At 41.2% G+C, this 14145-nt stretch overlaps 1 long non-coding RNA gene across 1 annotated transcript in view; it reads left to right on the top strand.

Annotated features, from left to right (window-relative positions):
• Positions 1-14145, top strand: part of LOC113628737 (uncharacterized) — a 234171-nt gene that overhangs the window by 79806 nt on the left and 140220 nt on the right. The window contains exon 2 of the long non-coding RNA XR_003436208.1: positions 12739-12840. This is a non-coding gene — a long non-coding RNA (uncharacterized LOC113628737). The remainder of the gene's footprint in view (positions 1-12738; positions 12841-14145) is intronic.

Genomic DNA, 14145 nt, shown 5'->3' with positions numbered 1-14145 from the left:
CCCACCCTCCCTATCCCACCCCTCTAGGTGGTCACAAAGCACCCGAGCTGATCTCCCTGTGCTATGTGGCTGCTTCCCACTAGCTATCTGTTTTACATTTGGTAGTGTATATATGTGCATGCCACTCTCACACTTCGTCCCAGCTTACCCTTCCCCCACCCCATGTCCTCAAGTCCATTCTATACATCTGCGTCTTTATTCCTATCCTACTCCTAGATTCTTCAGAACGATTTTTTTTTTAGATTCCATATATATGTGTTAGCATATGGTATTTGTTTTTCTCTTTCTGACTTAATTAACTCTGTATGACAGACTCTAGGTCCATCCACTTCACTACACATAACTCAATTTCATTTCTTTTTATGGTTGAGTAATATTCCATTGTATATATGTGCCACATCTTCTTTATCCATTCATCTGTTGATGGACACTTAGGTTGCGTCCATGTCCTGGCTATTGTAAGTAGTCCTGCAATGAGCATTGTGGTACATGACTCTTTTTGAATTATGGTTTTCTCAAGGTATATGCCCAGTAGTGGGATTGCTGGGTCATATGGTAGTTCTATTTGTAGTTTTTTGATTTTTTTTTTTGTGTGTGTGGTATGCGGGCCTCTCACTGTCGTGGCCTCTCCCGTTGCAGAGCACAGGCTCCGGACGCGCAGGCTCAGTGGCCATGGCTCACGGGCCCAGCCGCTCCGCGAAATGTGGGATCCTCCCGGACCGGGGCACGAACCCGTGTCCCCTGCATCGGCAGGCGGACTCTCAACCACTGCGCCACCATGGAAGCCCTATTTGTAGTTTTTTAAGGAACCTCCATACTGTTCTCCATAGTGGCTGTATCAATTTACCTTCCCACCAACAGTGCAAGAGGGTTCCCTTTTCTCCACACACTCTCCAGCATTTATTGTTTGTAGATTTTTTGATGATGGCCATTCTGACTGGTGTGAGGTGATACCTCATTGTAGATTTGATTTGCATTTCTCTAATGATTAGTTATGTTGAGCATCCTTTCGTGTGTTTGTTGGTAATCCGTATATCTTCTTTGGAGAAATGTCTGTTTAGGTCTTCTGACCACTTTTGGATTGGGTTTTTTTTTTTTTGGTATTGAGCTGCATGAGCTGCTTGTAAATTTTGGAGATGAATCCTTTGTCAGTTGCTTCATTTGCAAATATTTTCTCCCATTCTGAGGGTTGTCTTTTCATCTTGTTTATGTTTTCCTTTGCTATGCAAAAGATTTTAAGTTCGTTAGGTCCCATTTGTTTATTTTTGTTTCTATTTCTCTAGGAGGTGGGTCAAAAAGGCTCTTGCTGTGATTTATGTCATAGAGTGTTCTGCCTATGTTTTTGTCTAAGAGTTTTATAGTGTCTGGCCTTACATTTAGGTCTTTAATCCATTTTGAGTTTATTTTTGTGTGTGGTGTTATGGAGTGTTCTAATTTCTTTCTTTTACATGTAGCTGTCCGGTTTTCCCAGCACCACTTAGTGAAGAGGTTGTCTTTTCTCCATTGTATATTCTTGCCTCCTTTATCAAAGATAAGGTGACCACATGTGCGTGGGTCTATCTCTGGGCTTTCTATCCTGTTCCATTGATCTATATTTCTGTTTTTGTGCCAGCACCATACTGTCTTGATTACTGTAGCTTAGTAGTATCATCTGAAGTCTGGGAGCCTGATTCCTCCAGCTCTGTTTTTCTTTCTCAAGATTGCTTTGGCTATTCGGGGTCTTTTGTGTTTCCATACAAATGGTGAAATTTTTTTGTTCTAGTTCTGTGAAAAATGACATTGGTAGTTTGATAGGGATTGCACTGAATCTGTAGATTGCTTTGGGTAGTATAGTCATTTTCACAATGTTGATTCTTCCAATCCAAGGACATGGTATATCTCTCCATGTGTTTGTATTGTCTTTAATTTCTCTCATCAGTGTCTTATAGTTTTCGGCATACAGGTCTTTTGTCTCCTTACGTAGGTTTATTCCTAGGTATTTTATTCTTTTTGTTGCAATGGTAAATGGGAGTGTTTCCTTAATTTCCCTTTCAGATTTTTCATCATTAGTGCATAAGAATGCAAGAGATTTCTGTACATTAATTTTGTATCCTGCTACTTTACCAAATTCATTGATTAGCTCTAGTAGTTTTCTGGTAGCATCTTTAGGATTCTCTATGTATAGTATCATGTCATCTTTAGAAAGTGACAGCTTTACTTCTTCTTTTCCGATTTGGATTCCTTTTACTTCTTTTTCTTCCCTGATTGCTGTGGCTAAAACTTACAAAACTATGTTGAATAATAGTGGCGAGAGTGGACATGCTTGTCTTGTTCCTGAGCTTAGAGGAAATGCTTTCAGTTTTTCACCATTGAGAATGATGTTGGCTGTGGGTTTGTCATATATGGCCTTTATTATGTTGAGGTAGGTTCCCTCTATGCCTACTTTCTGGAGAGTTTTTATCATAAATGGGTGTTGAATTTTGTCCAAAGCTTTTTCTGCATCAATTGAGACGTGTTTATTTCTTAAAGCTTTAATAGATGATCTCGTTCCCTAAACATGGGCACTCACCTCTGATGTGATGCTTGGACGAAACATGATAAGTTCTGTTCAGAAATGATAATATATTGAGTGAATTATTTTCGCCTCATTGTGATACTTAGAATACATCTCTGGGAACAGGCTCTGCTTTCTTCCCTTGTCTGTGGATATGGAGAAGGCAGTTAATTCAAGTTTGTTGGAAAATGGGGAGGATGTTGGCTTTGGCTGCAGGGACCAAGTGAGGAATGATTGATATCTGTGTATCGTATCAGGGACAAAATGAGAAAAGTAGAACACACGTGTCATTGCTGTGTTCGGTTGTGCTTTACCATAACCTCTTCTTAGCTACCATAGAAGGTATTCTTATTTCAGCACTATCTTGAATCAAGATTACCTTGGGACTTCCCTGGTTGTCCAGTGGTTAGCACTCTGCCCTTCCACTGTAGGGGGAGCGGGTTCAGTCCCTGGTGGGGGAACTAAGATCCCACAAGCCACCAATAAAAAAAAAAGATTACCTTTTAACCAACTAAACAGAACTTGAAATTTCTACATTTTCTCATCTGATTATTATTATTATTATTTTAAAATTTATTTATTTATTTTGGCTGTGCTCGGACTTAGTTGCGGCACACAGGATCCTCGTTGCAGCATGTGAACTCTTAGTTGCAGCATGTGAACTCTTAGTTGCAGCATGTGAACTCTTAGTTGCAGCATGTGAACTCTTAGTTGCAGCATGCATGTGGGATCTAGTTCCATGACCAGGGATGGAACCTGGGCCCTCTGCACTGGGAATGCAGAGTCCTACCCACTGGACACCAGGGAAGTCCCCTTCTCATCTTATTAAAGTATCAAGAGAGCAAACATACATGATCTGCAGTTCCTGTTATCACATGCATAGCACAGTGGTTTATATTCCTTTTTAGAGGGTAAAAAAACCTGAGACATTTTAGGATGGCCAGTTGAAATAATTATGGATATCATAAATTAGGTAGAGAATATTTGGTATAATGTTTATACTTGTGTGCGTATGATATAATTAAGAAAATGTTATTTTGTGATTTGGAAAGTAGGTTCCTATAATTTCATCTGTTTCTATTAGGGAAAATACTTTTTGTAAAATATAAATATGAACTACGGTCTGCTTTCCGTTCTTGAAGCGTGCGCGCGTGTGTGTGTTACGTTTCTTAAATCATATTCCTTTTAGCACCAAGGAATAAAAATGGAAAGTTAAGTTTATATGAAAATTACACGGTGTCGTTTACAGGAGGTTTAGGGCCTAAAAGCCCACAGATGCTGCTGATCGGATCTTCCTGGCGGCCTGCTCTGCTGACCCGAACATTCTCCCTCTGGACCCGGGCCCAGTGGGCTGGGGTGGGGGGCACATTCTCACACCCCCAGCTGTGAACACTCATAAGAGCCTGGGAGCCTGAGACTCCTCCTTGCCTCACCAAGTGTGGGGCCCACACTTTTCCAGCTAATCAGTCTCGGGATGGCCGTCATCCTTCTCAGCGGCAGCCTGCCTGTCCACCTTCTGGAGCCCAGAAGCCGGACTCAGGCTGCTTGGACTGTGGAAGGATGAGGGTGAGTAGATGGGAAAAACTAGGCCATTTGAAGGCAATCGTCACTCGACAGGCAAAACACACTGAGTTATAAATGGTGACCTCCTGAAGGAGAAACCAGAAGAGAACTTAGAAAAAGCCCTCATATGTCTTTGAAGGGAGATTTCCCATTTCATCTGCAAAGCAGGAGCAGATGCCATGAAAAAGGAAGAATTTTAGAGTAGAATTTAGTTTCGTTTCCCCTTAAAATCAGTAGAGGCAGTGAAAAGCAGGGTGGATGGGTTCATACAGCCAAAGTACGTTACTGGCCCCAGAGACCACTCCTGTGTTATCGCTGAGCTCTTAAGATGTTTCTCTTGAAGTTCTGAGGACTTTACATGAGTAATAAGGACTGAGTCCTTATAACTGCCTCATGGGGTAAGTCCTGTTATCAGCAGCTACCGATTAGGAGACGGGCATGCAGAGGATGTGTTACTGGTAAAGAGAGGCTCCTGGGTTCAAACCTCTGCTTCAGATCCTGTGTTTTTAACCAATATGCCATGTGGAACACCTGTGAAGCAAGAATGGATCATTACCTAAAAGCACCAAGTAGAAATATTATAACAATGGTAGCCCTTGAGGTGAAAACTCAGTAGTCACAGGTCAAGCATAGCTGAAAAAAAATTCAGTGCACTAGAAGATCAAGCTGGAGGAATTCCCTAGAATTAAGCACAAAAAAGGTAAAGAGAGAACATGAGGAAGCACAGTTAATGTTGCAGTACTTGGATCCAAAAGGCAAAAATGCTAAAGAAGGGAATTATAAAAAAAAAAGATGGTTAATCAGTATTTGTGATCAAGTGGCTGTTAATTCCCCAAATTGAGGAAAACGGTCTTCAGATTGAAAAATGGAACCACCTGCGAGGCTGGAATAAAGGCAGAGAAAAACCATCATTGTGAAACATGACACACTCCAGAGTCAAGACAGGATCCTGAGAGACGTGGTCTAGGAAATAGAACTTGCGTACTGATTGACAAGAAATGTCTCAACAGGAACAATAGGTGCCTGGAGATATCTGTTGAATTTCTTGAATTCTATACTTAGTCGAACTGTCATTCAGTATTGAAGGTGAGATAGAGATGTTTTCAGACATACAAGGACTTGGACATTTGACCCCACAGAGACCATGTTGAAAGAGAAACAGGAGCATGTTTTTGAGGATGAGGAAAAATTAACCTGGAAAGATGTGAGCAAAAATACCAAAGACACATTTATGAGTATTGATTTTAGAATGAGGAATACATTTTCTCTTTGTTTGATAAGCAACCATACTTGAAATCCACATAACGGTAATATCAGAGCAGATGTGGTATGGGGGAGGGAAGTCTACACTTGGGAAAGTGAGAGCGTAGTGCTGAAGTCCTTGTTTTGTTCAAGAGGATGTTAGAGATACTGGTTAATTGATGGCTTTGCTAGAAAAACATATATAATTGCATATGTTAAAACGTTTAAGGGAGAAATAAAATATATAGGTACAAAGAAAGTACAATGAAAATCCTATACAGCAGAGGTCCCCAACCCCCTGGCCACGGACCAGTAGCGGAACCGGGCTGCACAGCAGGAGGGGAGCGGCAGGTGAGCGAGCGAAGCTTCATCTGTATTTACAGTCTCTCCCCATCACTCACATTACCGCCTGAGCTCCACCTCCTGTCAGATCAGCAGCAGCATTAGATTCTCACAGGAGCTCGAACCCTGCTGTGAAGTGCACATGCGAGAGATCTAGGTTGCGTGCTCCTTATGGGAATCTAATTCCTGATGATCTGAGGTGGAGCTGAGGCAGTGATGCTGGTGCTGGGAAGCAGCTGCAAATACAGATTACCATTAGCAGAGAGGTTTGACTGCACAGAGACCATAATAAATCAATTGCTTGCAGACTCATATCAAAACCCTATCAGTGAGTGGCAAGGGAAAACAAGCTCAGGGCCCCCACTGATTCTGCATTATGGTGAGTTGTAAAATTATTTCATTATCTATTACAATGTAATAATAATAGAAATAAAGTGCACAATAAATGTAATGTGCTTGAATCATCCGGAAACCATCACGTCCCCACCCCGGCTGTGGAAAAATTGTCTTCTACGAAACTGGTCCCTGGTGCCAAAAAGGTTGGGGATGTAAGATAGTATATAGCCTCTGCTATATAGGATAGTGAAATGTACAACGAAAAACATTAAATTAAACATGAACTATCAGGACAAAATAAGTTCCAGTTTATCAGTAATCACAATAAATGTAAATGGGCAAAACTCAAACATTAAAAACAGGGAGTTTCCTGGTGGCCTAGTGCTTAGGATTCTGGGCTTTCACTGCTGTGGCCTGGGTTCAATCCCTGGTTGGGGAACTGAGATCCCGCAAGCTGTGTGGCGTGGCCAAAAAAAAAAAAAAAAGATTAAAAATGGACTCTCAGGTTGGATTAAATATAATACAGAGTTCTGTGATGTTTACAAGAACATGCAAAAAATGTACTGAGAATAAACTTGGGGCAAGATTAATAAAGAAAATAAAGAGGAAATTCAAGAATATAAAGAATTCGAGATGGAAAATGTGATAGAATCACAAATAATAAAGTTAAAAGAAAATCATATGATAATCTGTAGACATTTTTGCTGAGAAGTTGGAAAATCAAGATGAAATTGTTGGTTTTCTTGGTGAATATAAATGCCATAAGTTGACTCAACAAAGGTTATTAAATGTGACTGGAACAGTAGCCATGGGAAAATTAAAATTTTTTCATAAATGTGCTTTTATGAAAGGCACTGGCTCAGTTTCATAGGTAAATTCTACAGAAACTTTTTGGAATTGATAATTCTATGTTATCTAAACTATTTCAGAGAAATAAGCATCACTCTTTTATAATGAATTATAAATAATTTATTTATAATGAATAACCCCATAATGTAGTAATGGATCAGAAAAAGGCTAATTTCACTTAAGAGTGTAAATGTAAATTTCATAAACAGCACATTGAATTAACTGTATATTAAATAAGACCAAGTAGGCTCTGTTCCATAAATTTAAGATTATTTCAATAATAGAATCTCTATTGTGGGAATGAATAAGATGAACATGTTAAAAAAGAAAAAATACATACAGTTGTATCAGTAGATACTGAAAGACCTTGAAACAATACAGTAGCCATTTATGATAAATTCTAAGTGAAAGAGCATTGGCAGGAACCTTTCTCAACAGGGGTAAGAATATAATCAGAAACCACAGCAAGCATGGTAGTCATGGAGGAAATACTAAAATATGGAACAAAGTAACAATGTCAGAATGATCACTATTAGTCCATATTATTCTGGGGTCTCTAGTTAAGGTTATATGGGAAAATAAAGGAGATAAAATATTGGAAATCAAGACTTAATTTCAGTGAAAAATGGAAGATATTATACAAAATCTGCTAGATCAGTAGGAACATTGATTATATAGGACACATAAAAAACTAATAAATAAAAATCCTTATAGTGCACACCATAAAATAATTTTGTTTTTGAGGTCCACTCTCAAAAACATCAAACCCTACCAAATACCTTGGGATAAAACAGGAATGGATGAGGGCTATAGGGGAAAAAGTGATAAAATGCTTGGAAAGGACATAAGACATTACCAAGTGCTTGGTATAGGGAGACACTGTAGTGGGAAACTCAGTACTGAAACACATCACTTCCCTTCAGGTGTGCATGTGTGTGCATGTGTGTACATACATGTGCTCTCGTATGCTGTAATGTTAGTCAGAATCCTGTTTGGAAGGGCAATAAAGGTGGGGAGAGAGGAGTTAATTAAGGGATAATAAAATTAACTAGAAGAATCAATTCACAAGATTGTCCAAAAAAGAGTTTTAAAGAAAAATCTGAATGGTGGGAGTTCTGGTCTACTGGAGAGAAAAATCTCATTCTAATGCTACAGAAGGTAGACAGATCTGCAGAACAAACTTCTCTATTTAAGTGGCATTTTCAAGTTGGTGGAGAAAATATGGATTATTTGGCCAATTTGTTGTGGTAACTGGTTGCCATTGGAGAGAAAAAAATTAATTTCTATTTCACAACTCAAAAAAGTTTCAAATACATTTTAAAAAGTTCCAGTCATTAAAAATAGTTATAGACGGGCTAAAAGAAAAGTTAATAGAAAATATCTCTTAAATTGTGGAATTGGGAAGATCTTTCTAATCACAGAAACGGTTAAGGAAAGGATTGATATATTTGGACACATAAATAATGTTAAACCCATGTAAATTGTTGCAAGATACCATTGATGAAGTTAACACATGAATGACAATGAAATAAAACGTTTGTAACCTACAGAGCAGAAGTATAAAATTCTGGAATTTATAAAGAGATACTTGTTTGGTAATTAAAAATTTATTACCCCAAAGAAGTAGGCTAATCTATGGAACAGACAACTTATACAGAAATACATTTGATCAATAGTCATATTAAAAGGCCCTGAAACTCAATGAAAACAATGAGAAACTTTCTTTTCAACAGAGGCAAAAACAAACAAAATTGATACTATGTGATGGGTAAATAGGTACAAATGTTTGGGCAGTATTTGGGGCTAATAATGTGGATATCCTTTGACCCAGTAATTCTACTCATAGAAACCTATTCTGCATAAACTCACTGAGAGCAATCAAAAATATATACGGAATTGTTACCAGTTGGAGGAAACTGGAAACAACACAAATGCGTCACAGTAAGGGATTTGTAGGGCCAGTTGTGAGTCTTCAAGGCAAGAAAAAGATAATTAAGTACAGGCACAGCTCTGAGATACTCTGGGTTCCAGTCCAGGCCACCGCCATAAAGCAAGTCACGCAAAGTTGTTGGTTTCCCAGTGCATATAAAAGTTATGCTCACACTATACTGTAGTCTATTAAGTGGGCAATAGCATTGTGCCTAAAAAAAACAATGTACTTACCTTAATTAAAAAGTACTGTATTACTAAGAAACGCTAACCATCCTGTGAGCCTTTAGTGAATTGTAATCTTTTGCTGGAAAGGGTTGTGGCTTGACGTTGAGGCTGCTGACGGATCGGGGTGGTGGTTGCTGAAGGCTGGGGTGGCGGTTTCTTAAGACAACACTGAAGTTGGCTGCACTGATTGACCCTTTCAGGAAGGATTTCTCTGTAGCAGGTGATGCTGTTTAATAGCATTTTACCCACAGAACTTCTTTCAAAATTGCAGCCAATAAACAAGGTCCTAGTGTATAGCACAGGGAACTATATTCAATATCCTGTAAGAAACCGTAATGGAAAAGAATATGAAAAACAATTTTTTAAAAAGCAACATTAAAAAAATGTAGAGTCAATATTCTCAAATCCTGCTGCTGCTTTATCGTTTCTGTAATATTCTAAATCCTCTGTTGTCATTTCAACAACCTTCACAGCATCTTCACCAGGAGTGGATTCCCTCTCAAGAAGCTACTTTCTTTGCTCATCCATAAGAAGCAACTCCTCATTTTTCAAGTTGCATCACAAGATTGCAGCAATTCAGTCACATCTTCAAGCTCCACTTCTGATTCTAGTTCTCTTGTGTTTCCACCACATCTGCAGTTCCTTCCTCCCCTGAAGCCTTGAACCCCTGAAAGTCATCCATGAGGGATGGAACCAACTTCTTCCAAACTCCTGTCAATGTTGATATGTTGACCTCTTCCCATGAACCACGGATGTTCTTAATGGCACCCAGAATTGAGACTCCTTTCCAGAAGGTTTTCAATTGACTTTATGCGATTGCCCAGACCCATCAGAGGAATAACTGTCTATGGTAGCTATTGGTAGCTACAGCCTTATGAAATATATTTCTTAAATAATAAGACTTGAAAGTAGGAATTACTCCTTGATCTGTGGGCTGCAGAATGGAGATTGCATTAGCAGGCCTGAAAGCATTAATCTCATTGCACATCTCCATCAGAGCTCTTGGGTGACCAGGTGCCTTGTCAATGAGCAGTAATATTTTGAAAGCATCTTTTTCTGAGCAGTAGGTCTCAATAGTGGGCTGAAAATATTCAGTAAACCATGTTATAAACAGATGTGCTGTCATCCAGGCTTTGTTGTTCCACTTATACAGCACAGGCAGAGTAGATTTAGCATAATTTTTAAGAGCCCTAGGAGTCTCGGAATGGTAAATGATCGTTGGCTTTCACTTAAGGTCACCAGCTGCATTTGCCCCTAACAAGAGGGTCAGTCTGTCCTTTGAGGCTTTGAAGCCGGGCATTGACTTCTCCTCTCTCGCTATGAAAGTCCTAGATGGTATATTCTTCCAAGAGAAGCCTGTTTCATCCACACTGAAAATCACTAATTATCTTAGCTAGGTCTTCTGGATGACTTGCTGCAGCTTCTACATCGGCACCTACTGCTTCACCTTATACTGTTATGTCATACAGACGGCTTCTTTCCTTAAACCTCATGAACCAACCTCTGCTAGCTTCAGACTTTTCTTCTGCGGCTTCCTCATCTCTCTCAGCCTTCACAGAATTGAAGAGAGTTGGGGCCTTGATCTGGATGAGGCTTTGGCTTAGGGGAATGTTGTGGCTGATTTGATCTTCTAACCAGACACTGAAACGTTCTCCAAATCAGCAATAAGGCTGTTTTGCTTTCTTTTTTTTTTTTTGCGGTATGTGGGCTTCTCATTGTTGTGGCCTCTCCCGTTGCGGAGCACAGGCTCCGGATGCGCAGGCTCAGCGGCCATGGCTCACGGTCCCAGCCGCTCCGCGGCATGTGAGATCTTCCCGGACCGGGGCACGAACCCGTGTCCCCTGCATCGGCAGGCGGACCCTCAACCACTGCGCCACCAGGGAAGCCCTGTTTTGCTTTCTTATCATTTGTGTGTTCACTGGAGGAGCACTTTCAATTTCCTTCAAGAACTTTTCCTTTGCACTCACAACTTGGCTGACGGGTGCAAGAGGCCCAGCTTTCAGCCTGTCTCAGCTTTTGACATGCCTTCCTCACTACGCTTAATCATTTCTAGCTTTTGACTTAAAGTGAGAGACGTGCACCTCTTCCTTTCACTTGAACACTTAGAAGCCCTTGTAGGGTTATTATCTGGCTTAGTTTCGATACTGTTGTATCTCAGGGAGGCTGAGGAGAGGGAGAGATGGGGAATGGCTGGTGGAGCAATCAGAACACACACAACGTTTAACGATTCAGTTCCCGTCTTACACGGGCGAGGTTCGTGATGCCCAAAACAGTTACAATAGTAACATCAAAGATCACCGATCACAGATCACCGTAACAAATACAATACTAATGAAAAAGTTTGAAATAGTGAGAGTTACCAAAATGTGACTTAGACACATGAAGCAAGTAAAGGCTGTTGGAAAAATGACACCAACAGACTTGCTTTATGCAGGGTTGTTACAGACCTTCAGTTTGTAAAAATCACAGTATCTGCGAAATGCAGTAAAGTTCATTAAAAGGAGGCGTGCCTAACTGTGTGCTGACATGGAGAGATCTTGGTGATACAGTAAGTGAATTAGTCCAGCAGATGAGCCAGATGTCAATTCTGGGAGGCTCGGGCATTTTAACCTTCAATAACTTGGAACTAATATACAGTTTAGATTGATAGTCACAACACATGTGCGTTAACTGGTTACCGGAGACCAAGGGTGGATATCCAGTTTGTGTATTGTAATCAGTGCTTGTGGCGGGTGCCTGCTACAGTAAGAAATGGCTCATTTTCTCAACTTTTTAGGATCGTACCTTTGAAAGTAAGTACATGACGTTTAGTAGCATGTGATCAGACTGGTGGTTGGTCAGAGCTTTTGCTGACAAAACAGGATTTTCAGAAGATGGGGTACAGCATGCAGCTCTTCCGGATTCGTGGAAATTAATCTGATGTGACCACGGTGTTTCAGGGCCATGTGAAGTGTTTTGTGGGTGAGCGTTTGTGTTCCTACAAGCTCAGTATGAATAAAGCACAGCACACTTTCCAGTGTGTTGTTATAAACAAGTCTTCTCAAAAAAATGCATGTTCCTCTTTCATCTGGTTCATTTTGGGGGAAACAGTGATTTCGTGTATCAGTATGCGATGAAAAAAAGGAGCAGAGGCTTTATAATTTATCAAGGTATATGAACTAGCACCTCTTTTAAAAAAATGCTGTGTTTGGGTTTATCTGGGGATAGCACTTTTTTTTCGTGGAAAGAAAATGATCGATTATCAATATTCCCTGGGACTGTTCTTTTGTTTCTTGGAATCTGCCTGGCTCTTTGCAGAACCAGTCTAAGTTCACAAATATCGTTTCCATCCTCAAGTTATATGAGGAATCATCACCCCTAATTTAAAGTATGGTTTTATTATTTCTCTTTGGGTGAATATTTTGAAGTTGGGAAATCTGTCTATCATAACCTCAAATCCAGCTTGAAAATCGAAATACTTGCATAATGCCCACGTGATGTAGGTGCCTACAGGGTTCTCGGTTCCACGGTCTTATTTAAAAATACCTGGTGTTATTTTTTATGTACAGCGTCTCTGCCTATTTCATTCTTGCCATGTTGCTGTTCTAGATTGATTTAATTATTGCTCAGTGTCATGTTTTTTAATGTACATTCCATATGTTTCTTTTTCCATGGGGGGGAGGTTGTTTACCCTTTTTTATCATGTTTTCCCCATTTCTATCCATTCCTCATCATAGGCCTTCCCACCATCCGAGGCCCAGCCGTAGCAGCCCGGTTTCCCAGCAGCTGCCCGTGAACACCTGGCCCGCACTGGCTCCGCCACCATGGGGACTGCTCAGGTACCGTGTGACCCCTTTCATCCTCTGGGCCATGTCCACACGGCGGGAGGTGATGCAGGTGATGGGAGGTGATGCAGTGATGGAGGTGATGTAGTGATGGAGGTGATGCAGGTAATGGAGGTGATGCAGGTGATGGGAGGTGATGCAGGTGATGAAGGTGATGCAGTGATGGAGGTGATGCAGGTAATGGAGGTGATGCAGGTGATGAAGGTGATGCAGTGATGGAGGTGATGCAGGTGATGGAGGTGGTGGAGGTGGGTAAATACCCAGGGGGCAGTCTCGCAGTTTCTAGCAGAGGACTTTACTGCTCAGATGGAGGCGTGTCTGTAAGCGGCTCAGAAATGTGGTGCTTGTGTGTAGTGGTTGGGAAGGAGGGGAGGGGCCACTGGAGATCCAGGGCGCGAGCGTGAGATGAGGTCTGGGTTCTGGTCCTGCTGGCGTCACATGTCACATGTGCTGTCACATGTGTGCTGGGAGGAGGGGCTCTGCGGGCACACGTGGGCGTGACCGCGGTGAAACCTCACTCCCGGAATGGGGCTTCTCCAGGGACGTCGAATGACCTTACCAGGCTTATAAAGGGCTTCCACGAGTTTGTGGCGGTGGCTCTGCGTGTGTGTCGGAGACTCACTGATGGCGAGTGAGACGGGGCACAGATGTCCCTTCAGGGGCAATCTGACTGCTGTTCGTTCCTAAAACACCTGGGGCGGCAGCATGTTCTCAGGAAACCCCCAGAGGGCCGCAGCCCACTCAGCCACCTGCACTCACATTTGGAGTGTATTTGAGAGCAGAGGTGTGACCTTTGACTTCCCCTGATGCCAATGAATAAAATAATCAGTGAAGCCTTTATAGAAAGAGGCTTTCATTGGTTTTTCAAAGGAAGAGGCGGCAATTTGTAGTCTGTCTTATTTCTTACTCCAGGAGAGATTTAAGGCATGAACGATGTTGAAATTTCAGGTGGACCCTTGTCACTGGCCCCCTGATGACCTTCCTCCCTCCTCTTCTACCCCTCGTGCATCTCACCTGGTGCCACCTCACATGTTTGCACCTCCGTGTCCTAAGACCTTCTTTTACCTTCTTGATGCTCTCAGAAAAAGATGTTGACATGGGGTGTCAGTCTCCATAGCTGGGAACACAGTCATTTTTTGGTGGGAGTTTTGTGGAAGAGCCTTGAGGAGACCAAGACTTTTCTTTCCTTTTTATTTATTTATTTATTTTATTATTGTGGTAGAGTTGTTTTACAATGTTGTGTTAGTTTCTACTGTACAGCAAAGTGGAGTTCTCTGTTCTTATACAGCAGGTTCTTTT

Source organism: Aethalodelphis obliquidens, unplaced genomic scaffold (genome assembly GCF_003676395.1).
Source record: "Aethalodelphis obliquidens isolate GAN/ISIS:26980383/991018 unplaced genomic scaffold, ASM367639v1 scaffold25, whole genome shotgun sequence".
NCBI lineage: Eukaryota > Metazoa > Chordata > Mammalia > Artiodactyla > Delphinidae > Aethalodelphis > Aethalodelphis obliquidens.
The sequence above is the reverse complement of the archived record's forward strand: the minus strand, read 5'-3'. Positions and strand labels throughout refer to the sequence as shown.